Below are 17780 nucleotides of genomic sequence, written 5' to 3' on the forward strand. Positions count from 1 at the left end.
GGCCCTACTGCTTTTGGGCCTGTGGCCAGGCAGCCCATCATGGCAGGAGTACCTGACAGAGGAAGTTGCCCACCTCATGGCAGCTGGGGAGCAACAGGAGAGAGACAGAAGGCACCAGTGGCCCAGTATGCCATAGGGTACCCTCTATGACCTGGTTTCCTCTCACTAGGTTTCCCTGCTTAGAGGTCCCACCACTTCCCAATAGCACCACAGGCTGGGAACACAGGGGTCTTTGGGGGACACTTTATTTTTATTAATTATTTTTAGTTGTTGATGGACCTTTACTTTATTTATTTATATGTGGTGCTGAGAATTGAACCCAGTACCTCACACATGCCAGGCAAGTGCTCTACCACTGAGCCACAACCCCAGCCCCTGGGGGACACTTTAGATACAAACTATAGCAAGCACAGAGAAGCCCAGTTTGGCCCTGTCCCCTGCTCATGTGCTGCCCACACTCCGGGCCCAGGCAAAGGATGGGTGCAGGAACTGACAATTATTTTATCTGAGGCTTGCTCCAAGCCCGGACCATGGTGATGTCAGCTCTTGCCCAATCCAGCCTCTGATCCCCAAACGCCAAATGTAACTGAGAGCAAGGGGTTGGGCCTCAGCACTGGGGGCCCTGGTTTTGTCCCAGGAGCTAGCTTATGGGCTTACCTGGATTGACGGCGCAGGGTCCTTCTCCTTCCCTGGGTGCTCATGGTTGTGTCCTACTGAATGGGCTCATCTCCCATTTTATTCTGCCATTAGAAGGGAGTGGGTTTGATGAGGTCGAACTGCTGGGTATGCAATTACATTGCCTCCCCAAGGGCCTCCCACCCCAAGACCTGCCCTGGGAGTTTCTAGGAATCCCACAGGCTGGGTATTTAGCATGAGGCAGGCCCTGGGTGGGCCTGGAAAAGCCCAGACTGACACAGGCCTGGAATTCCCCAGGGAGTCACCCAGGATTTGCAGCCATCAGTTCTTTCTGGGGACCCAGCATCATTCAGCACAAAGGTGGGCAGACAGTGGGCAGCGAAGGGATTGAGTGAATGGGTCCCGCTCCCCAGGGAAGTCAGAAGCAATATTCTCCTCCAAACCCAAGGTTTCAAGGATTTGGGGATGGGAGGGATCTGCCTGGTAGAACCAAGTGAAGACATGGGCTGTGTATTGCCTGGGGCAGGTACTAGGGTAAGACATCTTCCCTGGGTATAGTTGAAAATCTCAGTCATTCAGATAAATTAATTCTGAAGACTATTTTTCTATTACTAAGGATTGAACCTGGGGTGCTTTAGCACTGAGTTACAGCTCAAATCCTTTTTATTTTTTATATTGAGAGAGGGTCCTCTAATTGTCCAGGCTGGCCTTGAACTTGCCATCCACCTGCCTCAGCTTCCTGAGTAGCTGGGTCTATGGGCCTGCTTCTGTGCTCAGCATGACTATTTTTCAAAGAGCAGTTTTAAGTTCATAGCAAAACTGAGCAGAAGGCACAGAGATTTCCCCTAACCCCCTGCTCCCACACATGCACAACCTCCCCCACTGTACATCTCCCACCCAAGTGGGACCTCTGCTACAGTCGATGAACTTACATTGACACTTGCTATCACCCAAAGTCTGTAGTCGACATCAGGGTTTGCTCTTGATGTGGTGCAGTCTGTGGGATCCGATGAATACGTAATGACCTGTAGCCACCATCATAATGTCACATGGAGTGTTTCACTGACCTAAAAATCCCCAGTGATCCATTTATTAATTTTTCCCTCCCGCTAAGGTCTGGTAATCACTGATCTTTTTCTTTTCCCCATAGTTTTTTGCTTTTTTGGACTGGGGATGTGGTTAAGCACCTCTGGTTTCAATTACTGGTATCAAAACAAACAAACAAGGAAACAACCCCCCCCCCACACAAAAAACCCTAACCCACAGTTTTGCTTTTTCCAGAACATCACATAGTTGGAATCGTTCAGCACGTGGCCTTTTCGGACTGGCTTCTTTAACTTAGTCATATGCATCTAAGGTTCCTTCTTGTCTTTCCCTGACTTTACAGTTCTCTTCATTTTCTTTTTTCTTTCCTTTTTTTAAGTGCTGAATACTATTCTATCCACTGTTCACTTACTGAGGGTTTTTCGTTGCTTTCAAGTACTGGCAATTATGAACGAAGTTGCTATAAGTATTGGTGTGTACAAAGTGTATACAAAAAGTACACAAATGTGTACTTAACTTTTCAACTCTGCTGAATGACAAGGAATGATTGCCAGATTGTATAAGAGTATACTTAGTTCTGCAAGAAACCGCTGAGCTGTCTTCCAGAGAAATTTCCAAGCTGCATCATTTTGCAGCAGTGAATAGGAGTTCCCATTGATCCACATCCTCACCAGCATTTGGTGTTCTGGATTTTGGTCATTCTGATAGATATGTGTAGTATCTCATTTTTTAGATTTATATTTCCCAGATGACACGATGTGGAGCATCTTTTCACATGCTTATTTGCTATCAGTATATATTTTTTGGAGAAGGGTCTGTATACGATTTTTGCACAGGTCTTTGGCCTATTTTTAGATCACTTTTTTTTTTTTTTTTTTTTTTTTTTTGCGGTACCGGGGATCGAACTCAGGGCCTTGTGCTTGCGAAGCAAGCACTCTACCAGCTGAGCTATCTCCCCGGTCCTACTTTTTTTTTATTGTTGAGGTTCAAGAGCTCTTTATGTATTTTAGATCCCAGTCCTTTGTCAGATTTGTTTTTTGTCAATATTTTCTCCTGGTCTTTGACTTTTCTTCTCATTTTCCTGAGATAAATAAGTTTTGAATGCAGTATCTTCAAAGATCAAAGTGAATGTGAAGATTCAATGATAAATAAAATATTCAGATTTTAAATAAGACAGGATCAGTTATAGCTCTGTGCTAAGACATATCGGAACCAGAGACAAAAGGAAAAATCAGGAATTCTGATCTCATCTTTCAGCTCACTTATCTTGTGCTAGTTCTGGCCCTGTGGCCACCAGGCTAGTGCACCCAGGAGACTGAGGGGTGGCTTTTATGTGAACTCTCCACTGGTGTCCACCGTGTTTGGGAATGACCTTGATTTAGCAGCAAGAACTCTGGGTTTGCTCCTCTGTCTCCCCACTGACTAGGGTTGTGGGAGCCCCTGATGGTTTTATCTAACCACCCATTTATCCCCACTCTACCCAATAGAGGAGCTCAGAAAGGTTATGTAAGTTGCCTAAGTTCACACAGTTAGAAACCAGGGGCCGTGGGCTCTGAGCCTGATGCTTGTTTTCATTATTCCCTGATGCTTCCAAAGCACCAGCCCAGGTTGGGTCGTGGCCAGAGTAATTATGACTCTTTATGAAGGGGAGATGTTTGCAGATTGGCCTCAGAGCAAATTCAGAAATCCACAGGCCATTTACACAGGCAGCCTTAACTTCCCCCTTTTTTTTTTTTTTTTTTTTTTGCGGTACTGGGGAAATCGAACTCAGGGCCTTGTGCTTGCGAGGCAAGCACTCTACCAGCTGAGCTATCTCCCCAGCCCTTCAACTTCCTTTTAAAACTCGAACTGTGGGTGTACCATAGTGGTAAAGCCCGGGCCTAGTATGCACAAGGTCCTGGGTTCTATCCTCAGCACTGTGGGAAAAAAAAGAATTGGAGAGGCTGCATGGGGTTTGAGCCAAGGACATGTCACAGGTAGTAGCCATTTCTTTCAGGGTCTCTCTGGGAGTCATGACTTTCTGGAAGAGAATCCCCTCCAGGAAGTCTCCATGACTGACTGTGCCTGGCTCCTTGGCCTGGGAGCCTCTCTTTGATCCAGGCCTGTGCTTTCAGGGCTTTGAGTCTCTCGATAGGTCCTTCTCCCCCTGAGTAGGAGATGCTGGGTCTTTTGGGGTTACCCAGAGTTACCCAACAGAGACTCAGGACAAGTGGGTGTCAGGGAGGGTTTGCTGAGTAAAGTCTGATGGAGGAAGATTGTGAGGTCAGTTTGGGGCCGGGCTCTGAAACACACGCACGGGTGCCCACACATTCAGGCACCTGCTCACCAGGCACCTGGGCAGGACTGGGGCTGGGAGGCAGCAGGAAGGCTGGGGACTCCAGGATGAGTCACCCTCTACCCCAAGTTTCCTCCCATCTCTAGGTCCACCTTCTAGGAGAGGTCAAGGCCCCTCAGGCTGCAGGCAGATCAGGGCTTTCTGGAGAGTAGCCACTGACCAGGGAGCGCGGCCAACCCTGATGGAGAGAGCACTGGTGGCAGAGAAGGCAGAGCTTGGGGCCGCCAGGGAGTCTGCGACCATCTTAACCCTCTTCCGGGTGCAGTTTGCCAGTGTTAAGTATGTTCTGTTGTCGTGAAGTTCACCTTTAGGCTCCCCCCCAAGACTGTGCTAGGGCCACATGCGTGCTAGGCCAGCACTCTGCCACTGAGCTACATCCTGTCTTTTAATTTTTTTATATTGAGATAGGGTCTCTTAAGTTGGCCTAGCTGGCTTTGAACTTGCAATTCTCCTGACTACAGGCATGCACCACTGCTCGGGGGTTAGACTCCTTCCTTCCTTCCTTCCTTCCCTTCTTTCTTCCTTCCTTCCTTCCTTCCTTCTTTCCCTTCCTCCCTCCCTCCCTCTCTCCCTCTCTCCTCCCTTCCTCCCTTCCTCCCTTCCTCCCTCCCTCCCTCTCTCCCTCCCTCTGTCCTCCTTCCTTCCTTCCTTCCTCCCTCCCTCTCTCCTTCCTCCCTCCCTCCCAACCTCTGTACTTCCTTCCTCCCTTCCTTCCTTCCTCCCTCCCTCCCTCCCTCTCTCCTTCCTCCCTCCCTCCCTTCCTTCCCTCCCTCCCTCCTCCCTTCCTCCTTTCCTCCCTCCCTCCCTCTCTCCCTCTCTCTCCTTCCTTCCTTCCTCCCTTCCTTCCTTCGATCCTCCCTCCCTCCCTCTTTCCTCCCTTCCTCCCTCTGTCCTTCCTTCCTTCCTTCCGTCCATCCTTCCTTCCTTCCTTCCTTCCTCCCTCCCTCCCTCCCTCCCTCTGTCCTTCCTTCCTTCCTTCCTAGTGCTGTGGACTGGACTCAGAGCCTTTCACATGCTAGGCAGCTACTCTGCACTGAATGACAACTCCCGTCCCATTCTTTCACCTTGCAAAATCAAAAATATACTCATGAATTTTTTTTTTCACTTAACAAGAAATCATGAATCTTTCCATTATACCTAATACTCCATGATATTTTTCTCCATCATCATATTATAGTTGCTATTTTTCACTGAGGGGGATGGAACCCAGGACCTTGTGCATGCCAGGCGATTGTGCCACTCCCAGCCCTCCCACCTTACTTTTACTGGGCATGTGACAGAACACAATGGGTTCACTCTTTGGCGAGTACGAAGCTGGTAAGCACAATCGGAGATCCAACAGCGAAGAGAAGTTTATCACTTGCAGCAAGTAAGGAGTGCACAGGGGATAATTCCCAAAGCAGCGTCTCCCCGAGCAAACAAAGCAAGGGATTTTTATTGGGGAAACTTCTGCATATTCATATTCATGCAGGAAAAACTCATCATTGCACAAAGAGGCAGGCATGTTCTCAAGCTTGCTCAGTTCATTGTCATACATCTTCATATGTCACCCATTCAAAAATGGCAGGTGAAAATGACTTTGGGAGGAGAATTTGGTATTATCATGAGCAAAATTTACTCCAGGTCACCTGAAAGGGGTGGGGCAGGATGCCCTGATGATTTTGCTGGCTCCTCGTAAGTTTATCTGGCAGCCCCCATCTGAAACAAAAGCAACTTTAGAGGCAGGTTTACAGTCATTTTTAGGGGCAACGCTTTTTCCTGCACACATAGGCGATTGTCCCCGAAAGCATCTGCCTCCTGGCTAATGGTTGGTAAAACTCCCCATTTTAAAGTGGACATTCGCTGGGTTAGTGTTCTCAGTGTTGTGCGACCATCACATGTGTGACCATGTTCCAAAACATTGTCACCACTCCAAAGTAAAACCCTGTTCCCATTTGTCCTCTTTGACAGTCACTCTGTTTCCTTCTCCTGGAGCCCGTGGCAAACACTCACCTGCTTCCTGTCTCTATGGATTTACCTGTCCTGAACATTTCATGTCTGTGCCATCATACACCGTGCAACCTTTTATGTCTGGCTTCTTTCACTCAGCATCTTTTTTTTTTTTTTTTTTTTTTTTTTTGTACCAGGGATTGAATGCAGAGGTGCTTAATCACTGAGTCCCATCCCCTCTCCTTTTTTAATTATTATTTTTATTTTGAGAAAGGGCCTCACTAAGATGCTGAGGCTGGCCTTGAACTTGCAATCCTCCTGCCACAGCCTCTCCAGTAACTGGGATTACAGGCATTCACCATTGTACCTGACAGCATTATGGTTTTGAGGGTCTTCCATGTTGTAGCATTGATCACTGCTTTATTCTTTTTTATGGTTACATAATATTTCATTGTATGGAAGGACCGTAATTTGTTTATATAATTGGAGTTTAGTTTGTTGGAATACGTCATCTCATTCATTTACATATTGTCTCTGGCTATTTCCATGCTAAAATAGCCAGAACTGAGTTACAAAGCTAAAAATATTGATTATCTGGACTTTTAATAAAAAATGTGCCAGAGGAGGATCTGAAGTTCAAGACCAACCTGAGTAACACAGCATTACCAGCCCATCTCAAAAAAAGAGAAAAGTTTTTTGGGGTTTGGCTCAGAGGTAGAGCATATGCTTAGCATGTGCAAAGCCCTGGTTTCCATCCCCAGAACAAGAAGTTTGTTGACTCCTGCTGAACCAGCCCACCTGGATTCAAATTCTTGCTCTGCAGCTCACTAGCTCCATCGTTTTATCTCTAGGCCTCACTTTGTCCATCTCTAAAGTGGGAGAACAGTACCAACCTCACAACATGGTGTGAAGTTAAAATGAGGTCGTATGCATACAATGCTTGGCATGGTGCTTAGCAGGTGGGAAGTATCTGATGAGTAGGGAGTTGGGGACAGTGGCAGCCTGAGCTCCTGCTGTCCCTACCTCAGCCTCCCCACCAAAGATTCAGTCCAACCCACAGAATAATCCATTTAATTATTAGTATGTCCACACTCCCACATCCTAGATGAGTCCAGATTCATGTCACATATTATTTCTGCATCTGGGGCACCTGTCCAAAGGCAGAGCTTCCCTGCTGGCCCCCAGCACCCCAGCAGCCAGCAGAGCCTTAGGGCTGGGCTTTGAGCCAGTCTGGAACTGTAGCCAAATCATCAAAGGCAGAGTTGACCAACCTAAGAATTGGGTGAACACAATTTGCTGGAGGGAAAAAGCAAGTCGTGATTCAGACTGTTGACCCTGCTGCCTCTGGGCAGGCAGAAGTTGACATCAATTTTATTTTTCTGGAAGAGCAGAGGTGAGATTTAATCTCTCAGGCACCTGTCCTGGAACTGGGGAGGAGGGAGTTTTGTAATTGAGGACACAGGATATTGCACAGAGTCTGAGCTCAGTCCTTGGTGGTGTGGGGGGGCATGAGTGTGGGATAGGTGGGGCCATTGTGGTCACCTGCTGGGGGGACATTTATCATGTATCACAGGCATCTCATTACCACCAGCAACCTCAAGACAATGACACAGGGCAAAGCGTTTTCAACATTTTTTTTTCTTTGTGGTGCTGGGCATGGAACCCAGGGCCTTTGACCATGCCATGCAGGCTAGTGGTCCCTCAGGTCTCCAGCCACCTGTGTGCTGGGCTGGCCGGGCCAGGTGAGACAAACCCTGGTTATCTGCTGGGTACTTCTGAGAACAGGGAGCCCTGCCTTGCTTTGTCTCCTGGACACGATCTGAAAATAATCTCAAATGCACAAGAAAGTCACAAGAACATTATGAGGAACAGCCCTACACCAGCACCCTCAGCTCCCACACGGGCTGCTGTGAAGCCATGCCCCGCCCCTGCACATTCCCTCTGTACACACCCAGCCCTAAACTTTCTTCTTTTTTTTTTTAACAGGGTCTCACTATATTACCTAGGCTGGCTTCCAGTTCCTGGGCTAAAGTGATCTGCCTGCTCAGCTCCCTAGTAGCTGGAACTGCAGGTGATTTTGGTACTAGGAATTGAACTCAGGGGCACTCGACAACTGAGCCACATCCCCAGCCCTATTTTGTATTTTATTTAGAGAAAGGGTCTCACTGAGTTGCTTAGTGCCTCACTTTTGCTGAAGTTGGCTTTGAACTCTTGATCCTCCTGCCTCAGTCTCCCGAGCCGCTGGGATTACAGCCGTGCGCCACCACCCCTGGCCCATTTTTTATTAAATAGAAAATTTTGAACATATTTGAAAGTAGAGAGCTGGATGCAGTGGTGCACGCCTGTAATTCCAGCAACTCGGGAGGCTGAGGCAGGCGGATCTCAAGTTCAAGGCCACCCTCAGCAATTAAGGGAGGTCCTAAGTAATTTAGCAAGACTCTGCAAAGAAGAATAAAAAGCCTTGGGGGTGTGGCTTAGTGGTAAAGCACCCCTGGGTTCAATCCCTAGTACAAAAAAAAAAAAAGTAGAGAAAATTGTAAAATGAGCCTATCTATTGCACCTGTCCCCCTCAAATGTCATCTCAGGGTCCATCTTATTTCTTCTAACCCTCCACCTATTGTGGACAGTATTTTTTTGTGATATTATCTGCTGTTGATGATCATGGCCAAGATCTAGTAGTGCATTAGAAACTGCAACATAGTGCTATCTGAATATTATTCTTACCTCCTTTATTCGCTGGAAGATTTCTCTAAAGGGAAACAGTCCCAGGTGCACTGTTTGCGCCCTGTTGTATGGTTCCTATGGGACAGGCAAGACATATGCTCCGTTCTTTTCCTTTGCTAGTTCTTTTTCTTTCTTTTTGGGCTCCACCACTGAGCTATATCCCCAGACTCCTGTGCTAGTTTTCAAGATAATAACTAGGCTCCTTAACATCCTCTAAAGGTAAAAGAGATTCCACCTCCCCCATATATTTATGAACCCACAGATTTGAACTTTTGAAACGTACATTGAAGTTCTGATCATTATTGATAATCAAACTGTCTCCTTTCTCTGGACAATGGAAATCTCTTAGCATTGGCTGCTGGCTCTTTTGACACGGTTTGCAGTTTTGGGGAGCTCTGTACCTTCTTCCCCTTTTTCTCTCTCCCTCCGCCCCTCCCTCTCACTAGGGATGGAACCCAGGGTCTCTTGCATACTAAGCAAGCTCTGGGCCACTGAGCTTCCTCCAGCCCCCTCCCACCTTTTAGAACACAATGCACATCTTGAGTCCATCGGGATTGCATGGCTTTCACCGAACCCGATGAATCTTATTTCTGTGTTTTCGTCTTCCCACACTGAAAAGCTACACGCACAAGGACGTCAACACACACAATCACTCTTTGGCTTTATTCCATGACACACACATACACCCATCTCGGAACATGGAGTATCTTAAACAATATGAGTCTTGAAAACAGTGTATGATTTATTTTCTGGTTCTTTTGGACATGTGGGCCTATCTTACCAGGGATATGTCATCAAATTACTGTGGTTGTCAAGTCACCCCCAATAATTTCTTTCTATGTGGTCATGCCACCACCTGAACCATTTGACTTTTAGGGAATATATATATATATTTTTTTTTCTTTTTTTTTTTCTTCTTTTTGAGTGCAGAAAGTTTTAAATCTTTCTTTGTCAGTAACAGGGATGGAACACAGGACCTTGTACATGCTAAACATGCACTCTACCACTGAGCTGCACCCCCAGTCCCCTTGAGTGTTAACATAATAACAACAACAATAAAATAACACATCACAACAACATCTTGTATTATAACTGTGCAACTAGAAACTGTGCAGTTAAAACTGAGGAGGTAGCTCAGTGGTAGAGCTCTTGCCTGGCAGCCTGGCATGTGCAAGGTCCTAGGTTCCATCCCCAGCACCACAAAACCAAAGCAACCCTGCCCCCCCAAAAAGAAACTGTGTGATCAGAAAACAGCTCAAATAACAGGATTGGTGCGCTCTAATGATAATTATTTATCTGCTTTTTTTTTTTTAATGGTACTAGAGATTGAACCCAGAATCACTTTCCCACTGAGTTACAACCCAGTTCTTTTTTTTTTTTTTTTTGTACTGAGGATTGAACTCAGGGGCACTTAACCACTGAGCCACATCCCCAGGCCTATTTTGTATTTTATTTAGAGACGGGGTCTCCCTGAGTTGCTTAGCACCTCACTTTTGCTAAAGCTCTTTGAACTCTTGATCCTCCTGCCTTGACCTCCTGAGACTTTTTATTTTATATTTTGAGATAAGGACTTGCTAAGTTGCTGAGGCTGACCTCAAACTTGTGATCCTCCTGCCTCAGCCTCCCCAGCAGCTGGAATTACAGGCATGAGCCACCATATCCAGCTGTTTAATTGCCATCATTGTAAAATTTATCTCACTTTCACACCAACCACCCATCTTATTTAAAAGTATTGAAATATTAAAAATACTGAAATAGTTCTGTTACAAATGTGGCATAGAAGTACCGGACCATTCAAATGAGGTAATGACACATTGTTTTTTTGTATTGTGGTAGAACCCGCCTGACATGAGATTTACCGTCTTGAACCTTTTCGAGCGTGTAGTACAGCAGCATTAAGCACGAACGCACTGTGGTGCAGCTATCACCACTGTCCATTTCCAGAGCTGTTTCCATCCCACAAAACCGAAACTCTGTCCCCACCAGACACTCGCTTCCCATCCCCCTCCTTTGGTCGCTGGCACCCACTTTTCCACTCAGGGCATGTGATGACTCTCAGCACCCCATAGAACTGGAATCAGACAGGATTTGTTCTTTCATGATGGGTTTATTTTACACAGCAAATTATCTTCAAGGTCCATCCATACATCTGTAGCATGCGTCAGAATTTCTTTTCTTTTTCACGGCAAAATCGTATTCCATGGTGTGTGTGTGTGTGCGTGTGTGTGTGTAATTTTTTTAATCCATTGATGGGCATTTGGGCTGCTTCCATACTTTGGCTATTATGAGTAATACTGTTGTGAACACAGGTGTGCAAATATGTTTCGAGTCCTTGTTTTCAATTCTTTTGGGTTCATCCCCAGAAATGGAATTGCTGGATCATCCTCAGTTTGGTTTACAGCTGTACAGTATTTCATGGTGTGGATGTGGCATGGTTTATCCAACTATCTCCTGTCGGTGGTCATGTGGACTATTTACAGTATTTCTTTCTTCTTTTGGCAATTGAACCCAGGGCCTTGAGCACATACATGTTTTACCCCTGAGCTATGTTCCCAGCCCTGCCAGTCTTTTGATACTTTATTGTTATAAATGTCTTGTCCTAACTCTTTTCTTTTTTTTTGCAAGTTAATCACTAGTAACTATTTCTATATGTGGGTAAGCACATGTATAATTTTGCCAGATATTACCAATCTCCTCTTCCTGGGGATTCTGTAACTTTGCATCATAACTAGTGAAGTATATGAGTATAACCTTACTTGACCTGGTGGACTCCTATACATTCTTCAAAACCCAACCACAGTATCCCACTTTCTAGGAAACCTTCCTTTCCCTTCTGGTTCCCTCCTCTTGTCTTTCCTAGTTGCAGGCTCCTTTCAGCCCTAATTAGTCCTAAGAGGTTGGGAGCCTGACAGTATTCAGAGTGAGAGCTCTTTGAGATCTAGCCCCAGTACTGTCTTGGAACATGCGGCACAGGAGTGGCACGGAGTAGTAAAAACTCCAGAATGTTTTCTGCCTAGATAAAGGGAGAGTCCCTCAGCTCTGGGCCTCCCTTCTGGGCTTTCCTGGGTCAAGGAAAAATTACCAGGTCAAGCTGGCTGATATCCTGAGTTCTGCTCTCTGCCCTCTCTCTGAGTCATCCATACCCAAGGGTGGTGACTTTGCTGTGGGTGTCTGCCACCTGTGTGGTTTCTTGGCCAGAGGAGCAAAATCTGCCTAAGCTCAAGGAGACCCCAGATCCAATCCAGACTTCCCCCAACTCCCTGAGCAGAGAACCTCCTTTCTCTGTGCCTCAACTTTTCCATCTCTAAAATGGGAATAACAACGTGTCTGTCTCCTGGCTGTGGCAAAGGAATTGGTGAAACGAGAACATGTCAATTCACTTTCCACCATTCACCTGAGTATTTATTTATTAAGTGAAATTTATAGGATGTAAAAGTCATCATTTTAAAGCAAACAATCCACTGGCATTTAGAACATTCATGGTGTTGTGCAATCATCACATTGAGTTCCAAAACATTTTCGTCACCCCAAACGGAAGCTCTGTGCCCATTAGGCAATCACTCCTTGCTTCCCCCTCCCACTAACTCCTGGCAACCACTAATCTGCATCTGTTTCTGTGGATTTGCCAGTTTTGGACGTTTCATATAAACGGAGTCATACACTGTGTGTCCTATTGTGTCTGGCGGCTGTCACTCAATGTCATGTTTCCAAGGCTCAATTACATTATAGTAGTGCATCACTCCTTTTCATGATTGAATGATATTCAACGGTACGGGTAGATGGCAACTGTATATCCATTCATCACTTGACATTCATCTGGATTGTTTCCACTCTTATCCACCCTGTGTAGTACTGCCACGGACATTTGTGTACCTGAACGTGTTTGAATACTTGCTTTCCATGCTTTTGGACAGATACCTAGGAGTATTTGCTGGATCACGTGGTAATGTTGAACTTTTTGAAGAACTATAAAACCCCAGCATTTACTGTTCCATACTTGATCTCTGGTACCCCCCCAAAGCCAATGAGAAGAGAATTCTGGGTGGAAACTGCTTCACATCCCCATGTTGCAGACAAGGATGCTCAGGAGAGGTGGCCCCATGTCAGCCTAAGACCAATGACTACCAGAGGAGCTTCCATTTGCTGAGTGACCACTGGATACCAGTCAACCGCTCAGAAGGTTCCTAGGACTGGTCACTCAAAGGGCCTGATGGTCCCTGGAATTCAACTGATCTCGGTTCAACTTCTAACTTGGACAAGTTATGTCCTCACTCTGAGCTTCTGTGTTTCCACCTGTAAATGATCGGAATTCAATTCCCTACCTCCCAGCCTTTTTGTGGAGAGGAAGTTTGATAATATAGGCAGAGGATGGAACCTATAGTAAGCATTTGATTTTCAAATGTATCACACAAACACAAAAGGTCAACTGAGGCTCAGAGGGGTGAAATAACTTGCTAAAAGTCACATTGCAACTGAATCCAGTCTGCAAGCATTTTTGAGAAGCTTCCAGAACCTTCTTAACCCTTCTGGAAGCCAGTGTGGGGAGACTGCAAAGACAGGTCCTCTTGGGAGGGTGTTTGCCACTGCACTGTTTTGGTCTTTGGGGAACTGACCTTTGACAATGAAAGATCTTGCCAGATTAGCCTGAAGTGGCCTGTGGTCATGAATGACACAGCTGGTTCCCTGATGGAGGTGACTGTGTCACCTCTGCACCAACCCACTCACTCCCCCTCTCTGCTCTTCTGTTTATAGCAGCATAGGCAGGGTAACTTCTGGGACCCAAATGGGGCAAAATGCCAGGCACTTCTGTATCTCCAGTTATTGACTACGGCTGGTTCCTCTGCCCAGGGACATCCTTCTCATTTCTGCCTGGCACACAGTGGAATCCCACAAGAACCTTGCTGATTTGGCTTCTCTGATTTCTTCAATGGGTTCTCCACTCTAGCCTACTGTCCTCTGGCTTCCTGAACATTCCAGCCACAGGGCCTTGGCACTTGCCCCTCACTTTGCTAGAGTGCCAATGGTACTGTCTTCCCCTTCATTCAGTGATTACCTTGAACTTCACTTCCTCCTGGAAGTCTTCCTTGACCACCTATCCTAACCAGGTCCTCAGTCCCTCCCTGTGTATTTACTCAGATTCTTATCTTTTTTTTTTTTTTTTTTTTGCAGTACTGGGGATCGAACTCAGGGCCTTGTGTTTGTGAGGCAAGCACTCTACCAGCTGAGCTATCTCCCCAGCCCTCAGATTCTTATCTGACATTATCTTATTCATTTGCTTGTTTACTGCTGCCCTCCCCAGTTGGATGGGGACTCCACAAGGGCATGGACTTTCCTGCTCAGTGCTGGCTCCATCCCCAGGGCTGAGACCAGTACCTGGCACACAGTGCTCGGGACACATCTTCCCATCGATTGGCTATTTGACTTGCTTAGTATTATAAATACAACTTTTCTTTCTTTCTAAACTGGCTCATGGAAATGAGAGCCTTTTCCATGCTCAGCCTCAGAGGCTAGGGAAGCTCCTCAGATAGATCACAAGGGTCCTGACTCTGTCCCCACCAGGCTGTGGGACCCTGGGCAAGTCACTGCCCCTCTGGTTGAGACTATGGCTCCCAGTACCCCAGAAAAACAAACTCATGATGTTGCACATGATTTTAAGAAAATTAATGACTTTCTCCAAGTCCAATTCTAGGACTCCCCCTCCCGATAGCTGATAGGCATTAAAATTCATTTGTTCATTGACTTAGTTGGTCAGGAACGATTCAGATGGTGCCTACACTCTGCCAACCCTCATGCTAGGAGGTCCTGGTGCTCCAGAAGTTCTTAGCTCTGGACTCTGAGGTTCCCAACTTGGGGACAGTTGCAGCCAGTCGCTCTCCACCCCAAGTTGTTGGGAAGGGGTAGCTGGGAGAGGCCAGATGAAGCCAGAGTGTAGCCTGAGAAGGGGTCATAGAAAGGTTCTTGGAGGAAGGGTAGTTGAAGCTGGGTTTTAAGAGCATTCCTGCAAAGGGAACAACTTTTGGAGATTTGAGGGAAAGAAGAGAAATAATAAGGATATTTACACACTTTTCACATCCATCTGCCTCAGGATCATCTTAAGAGGAAGGGAGGAGGATCATCCCATTTTAAGTTGAGAAAAATGAAGCTCAGAGCTAAGTGGTATATAGAAGGCCACAGAGCTAATGCCAGGGCCAGGTACCTTCTGACTTCTCCTGGGGGACAGGCGGGGTTTTCCTAATAGGTTGAGGTGGGGTGGAAGCCAAACTTGATTGGCTGAAGAACCATAATGTAGAAGTCGTTGGTTAAATAAACAGACAGGAAAATTCTGATTGGCTGGGAAGTAAGAGAGAGAATCTGATTAGGTGAGAGGAGAGTAGTTTAATTGGCTAGAGCAGGAAGATGAACTTTAATTGGCTTCAAAACAGACAAGTGACCAATTGGCTGAAGGGAAAGAGGACAGCGCCTGACTGGCTAAGAGGTAGGTGAGCAGAGTTTAATTGACCGAGGGGCTGGGGGCAGCGTCTGATTGGGTGAGAAAAAGGAGCTTGGAGTTTGATTGGCTGAGGGATAGGCGAGCATGTAATTGGTGGAGGGGTCGGAGGGGGAAGGTCAGAATGAAGTAAGGAGGCAAGGAATGGCAGAACGAAGTCTGTGGTTTCAGAAGTGTCATTTGTCCTCTTCGCAATTCCTGTGCGAGTCGCTGGGCTCTGGTAGAGGGAGGTGGAGATTAACCCCTGCGGACTATGGGGAAAGGAGGCAGGTGCGTGTGGAGGAGGGGAGGGGCTGGGTCACTCTGGGCAAAGGCCGGAGAGGACACCTGCCCAGGTGTACCTAGGTGAGAAGGTGTCTTTTCCTCCATTCCCCGCATCGCGCCTCCTCCAGAGTGGTCCAACCATTAGGATTTCTGGCTCAGGTGGGAGAGGGGTCACCCTTCTTCCCCTCCCGCCAAAGCAGAGGAGAGGTGCTTTCACCGAACACCCCAGCTCCTAAACCTCCCTTGCAGCGCCGCTTCACCCACTAACCTCCCTTTAGGGGAACAAGTTCTTAGTGGTTTCTGAGGACAAGGGACCCCTCGCCCTCCTCTGGTCCCAAGGCATCCTCTGCACCCACCTGGGTCTTTAGTGCTGTCGTCCTCCCTCCTGAGTGCTCCCAGCTCCCCCTTGCAGCCCTCTCTTCCTGTTGGCCTTTCTCTTTACCCTTTCCTCACCCACCCCCTGATTTTCTCCTGTTCACTCTATTGACACTCCAGTCTAAATACTGCCCAGGCCAAAACCCCAGGGGTCACAGCGACTCTTCCTGTTCTCTCTCCTCTACATCCAATCTATCCGCACATCCCATCAGCTCCACCTTCAGAACCAATCCCCGGTTTTGCCCATTTCCTAGCTCTCAGTCCCTCCCGTGCTGAGGGCTGGGGGCACTCTTGCTCCTCCTTCAGTTTGTCCAAAGTATTGCAGGCAGAGGGAGCCTGTTAAAACCTAAGTCAGGGTGGGCTGGAGTTTCAGCTCAGTGATAGAGCGCTTGCCTAGCGTGTTTGAGGCACTGGGTTTGAGTCTCAGCACCATATATAAATAAAATAAAGGTCCACTGACAACTAAAAATTATTTTAAAAAACTCCTAAAGTCAGGCCATATTCCTCCTCTGCTTAGAACCCTCTGTGGCTCCCACCTTCCTTTGCATAATAATCTAAGTCCTCCCTGTAGCCCACAAGACCCGACACGGTCTATCCTTCCACGTGCCCACCCTTCTCTCCTCCCACTTTGGATTTTCCTCCATGGCACGATTCATATGCTCTTGGATGGTGTGTTTCTGTTTGTTTACTGTAGAACAGTGCCTGACATTCTGTGGGAACTTGGCGTTTGTTGAATGAATCTACACTGTGCACCAGCTGGGGCTGGGGAGAAGGCACAGGAAGAGAGGAAAACACTGTCCACCCATGTGGTGATCACAGCTCCATCTGGGGAGTCCATAAATAAAACATTCCAAAAGCAATTTTGCTGGAACTGAGTTTGAGCCTGAACTGAGTCCAGTGGTTGGGGAAGCCTCAGAGAAAATGGCCTTTGAGCTGAGACCTGAAGGATAAGCGGGGCTAGTCGACTGGGTGAGAGGAAGAGAATCCAAGCAGAGGGCACAGCATGCGCAAAGCCTTAGAGGTACGAGAGATGGTCTTGGTAGATTTGGCAAAAATGGTCCCCAGTGGCATTTGTGTGGGTGGTAAGGAGGGACCAGCTTGGGTTGGGAAGGGCTGTTTGCCCCCACTTTCACCCCTTACTTTTGAACTGTTCTCTTGACCACTCAATGGGCTCCTTTGCCTTGAGGCTTCTGGCTAGGTTCAACTAATAGGGAGCTACAGCAGGCACTACAGGTAGGCGAGTGAGTTTGAGCATTTATACCTCATCGCTTTTCCTGTAGTCCATGCAGGCTGATTTTGTGCATGGACTGAAGGTTCCCAACTCTTTCCAGGCAGGCCTCTCCACAGAGCCCCATCTGGTTCATGTTTCAGTAACTGCTTAAGCTCCCTGGACCCGGGTTCTAGAACTGGTAGAGCTCTTGGCTGTTTCTAGCCCCCAGGGTGCTACACTATCCCTTTGGGAATAGAGTTCATCTTAAACCATTTTCAGATTACCCCATCCAAGTGTTGCATTTGTTTCCTTCCAGAATCTTTTTGTTTTCCAGTGCTGGGGAAGGAACCCAGGGCTTTGCACATGCTAGACAAGTAAGTGCTCTACCACTGAGCTACATCCCCAGCCTGGAAAATCATTTTAAAAACATGAGACGAAAGTCATGTAGATAAACAAGCTTATTTATTTATTTATTTATTGGCACTGGGGACTGAACCCAGGGATACACTCTCACTGAGCTATACCCCCAGTCCTTTACATTTTTTTATTTTGAGACAGTGTCTTGCTAAGTTGCTGAGTTTGGCCTTGAACTTGGGATCCTTATGCCTCAGCCTCCCATGTCACTGGGCTTACAGGCCTGCACCACCACGCCTGGCTATTTATTTATCTTTGAGATGGAATCTGGCTATGTTGCCTCAGCTGGTTTCAAACTCCTGGGCTCAAGTGATCGTCTTAGCCTTAGCCTCCCAAGTAGCTGGGATTACAGGCCTGCACCA

This window comes from Sciurus carolinensis, chromosome 17 (genome assembly GCF_902686445.1).
Source record: "Sciurus carolinensis chromosome 17, mSciCar1.2, whole genome shotgun sequence".
Taxonomy (NCBI): domain Eukaryota; kingdom Metazoa; phylum Chordata; class Mammalia; order Rodentia; family Sciuridae; genus Sciurus; species Sciurus carolinensis.